Source organism: Microtus ochrogaster, chromosome 7 (genome assembly GCF_000317375.1).
Source record: "Microtus ochrogaster isolate Prairie Vole_2 chromosome 7, MicOch1.0, whole genome shotgun sequence".
Taxonomy (NCBI): domain Eukaryota; kingdom Metazoa; phylum Chordata; class Mammalia; order Rodentia; family Cricetidae; genus Microtus; species Microtus ochrogaster.
Window position 1 is genome coordinate 12,877,781 of NC_022014.1, and position 4,580 is coordinate 12,882,360.

At 47.5% G+C, this 4,580-nt stretch overlaps 1 protein-coding gene across 2 annotated transcripts in view; it reads left to right on the top strand.

Annotated features, from left to right (window-relative positions):
• The window catches only part of Snx29 (sorting nexin 29), a 442,208-nt gene that overhangs the window by 308,401 nt on the left and 129,227 nt on the right, over nucleotides 1-4,580 (top strand). The gene's annotated exons all lie outside the window — the stretch shown is intronic.

Genomic DNA, 4,580 nt, shown 5'->3' on the forward strand with positions numbered 1-4,580 from the left:
CTTGCTTGCCTCTAGCAAGCAGAGCAGAACCGAGAAATTGCTGCTACCAAGAAACCAGGCACAATGCTTTCATTTTGTTCTAGAATTACTTCCCAAGCTGTCTCAGGCTTTATGTGGAAGCAGTTGTCTACGTGGGCACCATCTGTAGTAATAGGACTTCCTCTTCCGCCCAGCATTCTGCTCCTCCCACTTACGTTCTAACCTATCAGGTCAAGCAGCTTCTTTATTAAATCAACCAATGACCTTCCTCCATCAGTTCCTTTATTAACCAATGATAGTCACAGCATACAGAGGGTAATCCCATATCAAAGCTCATTCATGACATTTAGCTCATCCTAAAGATTAAAGGCTCCACAGGATATATATTAAGCATCTTTCAGGCTCTGTTTAAGCACCATGCATCAGCTGGGTGCTTGGGGTCAGAGGGTGCTATGGCGTTTGTCCAGGTTGAAGCATGGTTTGGCAGTGGATGGAGGAGAAGAGCAGACCTGAGAGATTGAGGGCATTGGTTCTACAGAGCCAGTGTACTGCTGACTGACACTGCTGGATGTCTGTCTGATGGTGGCAACAGCCAGCAGTTAGGAAGCCTCCCCCATGCCCCGTAGCTTTCTGGAACATTAACTGAGTAACACCTTTCAGGCCTTCTGAAGTTTGTGTTATTTCCCCAGTTTTACAGACGAGAAACTGAACCCTAATAAGGAGAAAGTAAACTGCCCAAGGTCACAGCTAGGGAGGGGACAGGTGGCTCTAGGTTGGGGCTGTGGGAATTGGAATCTGCCATGCTTTGGGCTGTCCCAGAAGTCTGGGAAGATGGTCCTGGGCCTATTGTGGCTGCATGGAACATCTTGCATTCTTTTGAGGCAATGGCCCTGAACTCAGAGCAGGGCTGTATCCTGGTTCCTGTCTTTCTCTTGATTTCTTTTTTTCTTCCAGAAACCATTAGGAAGACATCAGCATTAACTGCTGTTTTAATATTGTTTCTGGGTTCTTGGACATTGTTCACTGGCAGGAATTGGTGTCCTCTGGGCTGAAAAGAGAGACTGCTTGTCACCTTTTCATGAGGCTGACTTGTGATTACCTGCATGTCTGTATCATGAAGCGTGAGGGTCAAAACTGGGGACTTGGTGGCAGCAGTTCTGACAAGGTAATGACAGTTATTGACACCTGTGTTTCAAGAGGCCTCTGTCAGTTTGTAAACTGTAAAGCTCATGCTAGGTCCCCCCATTTCAAATGGGATTTTAGGGGTCATAAATCTGCATTTCTTAGAATGGTACCTACCAGGTAACTATGATCAGCTGGGTCCATGCAGGAAAAACCTACCTTCCTTACCACAAAGGAGATTGGCTTCTGACTACACTGCAGATATTTGGACACAGATTACTGCTAAGGCTGCCAAAATGTGGGTTCACGTCTCTGCTCTGCCTCGACTGACCCTGACAGCTTGTCTATCATGAATGGTTGCACCCTGTTGGAAGGCCCACTGGACTCCTGTAGTCTCTAAGAAGCTGTATGTATGCATACGATAGGGTAGCTAGTATTGGCTGGGTTTTTAAGTAGGCAGGTGCCATGCACTCTTCATGGAGAAATCAAGGGCTCTCCCAACAGCTACCACAGACAGACCTAGAAGGCAGTGCAAATACCACCTCATAGATAGATCCCGAGCATATGCTAGCATCTGAGCATATGTTCTCATTTCTTATGAGAAGAGCTTCAGTTGCTACTGAAATTTGGGGCTTGTCTTGTTCTTTCTTAATCAAGAGGCCTCTTTTGTTACCTGAAGGAGGGCAAGCATGACTTACTTGAATGGGACTAGATAGAGAACATTCTAGTATGAAAGGAAACGCCAGAGGCATTTTTATTACATTTATAACCCTTTGTGATTTGGAAGGCAATTGTGGTACCTCTGGGATCCTCACAAATTTAAAAGCTCTCTTATACCCCAGATCCATTGTATTTGAAGGTCGTTGTCCTGATGCTCTAGCTTTAAGGAAACACTCAGCTTGCTGACGCTCTGAAAGTATCATCTTCCAGGAAGCTCTCATCTTTCCTTCAAAACACAACCATGATTCATCTGGCCAAACATCAAAGGAGACAGTTATGTGTTCCTCCTGCCATCCTACCTCAGCACTTAACCATGATGCCAGCAGCCAGTTAACAATACGGCAGTCTCGCTTTGAGCAGCCTTTAGCCTCCAGAGTATGTTCCAGTTCCTTCTGTGGCATTCTCCCATTTGACTTCTCCAGGCCTTCTTCTCTGGCCCCTGCTCCATGTCTCTTGGCCTGTCATGTGAAGGGTCTCACTGGGTGTTTACCCTGCCTCAGTCCTACTGCCATTCTGTGAGCTGGCATCACCTCACATCTTCATCGTGGCCAAATAGCTGAGCGTCTGCATCTCACTTTTGAGATGCTTGGCCTCAGGTGCATAGGCCCCTCTCTCTGTCTACAGGGTGACTTCTACAGCTCGGCATGACTGTCAGGCCCAGTCATGTTACAAGGAGCGAGAGTGAGAAGTGGAGTGAGGGAGAGAGTGTGGATTTTATCGTGGGGCAGGTGAGAATGTGATGTGTCTATGAGAGGGACATGGTGTCCGCTTGAGGGGAGTGGGTTGGAGGGCATCTGTTCTCTTAAGCCCAGTCTGTAGTAAAGAAGGTGCCATCCCCAAGCCACAAGTCCAGGAGATGGTGATTTCATGGCCTACCGTTAGTGACAGTGGCGTCTGTTTGTGACTCATCTCTCTTCTGAGGTCCTCTGAGTTCTGATGTTGTTTCTAGTTGTATTTGGGGTTGGGAAGAGTTATTTGAGAAGCAGAGAGCTCACATGGCCCACACAGAATGTGAACTGTCTGAGTGCTTGTGTGTAGGAATATGCTCTCTAAAAACTCCACGTGAAATCAGCCTGGTAGCAATGAAGACTAGCTTCACGGTGAGATTATTCCAGTCAAGTGTTGTCTCCTTGGTCCCATTGGCAAGCCTTGTCAGGTCTGGTCAGTCATGGTTGTGGCACAGAAGGGGGGCAGGGTTTTGACAGCTCACAGTGAATACCCTGGAGCCCTGGTGGTTTGATACTGTAAGCATTTGTGGAATAGTGTTGTAGCGCTGATTCCTACAGTAAACCCAACAAAACCGTGGAACTCCTCCTTGCAGGAGGAAATGGCCGCAGCACCTGTTTGAAGCCCACATTTTGTGGGAGCACCATAGCAGGTCCATCAGCACCAAGGCTGCAGCTGTGGACTTCCTGCTTGTCTTGAGGAAGACTGGAAGGTCACATGACCTCCATGGGGAGGGTCTTCAGGTGTTGTTGGTGATACTGTGTGTGTGTGTTGAATATGAGATAACTTAAGTTTTGTGAAGAATAAGTGGGGAAAACTGATCTTTGGTTTCTGCAAGCACAGGCATGCTGAAAGGCACAGTGGCCCACCACTTTGTTAATGCTTTCTCTTAAGATGTCTTTGGTGCCATTTGGACTTAACGTTTCATATCCTTGGTGAGATTGGCATGTTGGGGATATAGGACACCATAAAGAAGGAGTCCCCAGAGCAACTAGATGGAAGCATCAGATGAACAGAATTTGTTCTATGTGTAGAATTGTCAAAGAGTCAATGGATATACATATATACATACATGCATGCATGCATACGTACTGAAAATTACCTCCATCATGGATCACCCAGGAAAAGGAAGGAGGAAGCCTGGAAAAGCTCACTGACTGCACGGTCATGTGTCTCTTGGCATTTCAACTCCTTAACGGACTTAGTTAAAGAATGCCTTCCTTTCTCTCTGAAGAAGGGAAGAATGCTCATTACTAAGAAGCTTACATAAGAGAGCAGAAAGAATGGCAAGAAACCTCCTTGGACTTCAGACTGCTTTATATTTTACTTTGTCATAAGTAGTGGGGCTTCCTTTTGTTCCTTGAGGTGAGACTCAGGATAGTGTCCCCAGCCCTCCATGGAAGCTTCTGCCTATGTCCTTCCCTCCTCTGGTACTCTGGCAGTATCTTTTATATATCATGTTGGATTCTTGTGTCAAATAGCCTGGTGTTACTATATGTATCTAAGCAGGTAGTAAATGCTATGTGAGTTCAGGGCATGGGAGGACTCTGTTAGGAGGCAGCAACCAGGCTGGGTGAGGGGTCTTCCTGCAGGGCTCAGGGATAGTGTTTTGGCCAGCTGCATGTGGGGGCTGGTGTAGTTGTAGGATCCTAGCATGCAGCAGAGCTCTAGAGCAGGCCCTCGAAGCCCCTGAGTGCTAGTTCTCTCTCTGGAAGGTGGGACCAATACACAAGCCTCTCAGAGCTTTTGCCAAGAAGCTCACAGAGAGCATGGAAAAGATTTGTTCTGATATGGAGACAGTGGTGGCTGCAACAGCGGTGCTGCTGAGTCTGAGTCACCGTGGTTACAGCCGTGCTGCTGAGTGTGTGTCACCGTGGTTACAGCCATGCTGCTGAGTGTGTGTCACCGTGGTTACAGCCATGCTGCTGGGTCTGAGTCACCGTGGTTACAGCGGTGCTGCTGAGTCTGAGTCACTGTGGTTACAGCGGTTCTGCTGAGTGTGTGTGCTGCTGAGTCTGAGTCACCGTGGTTAC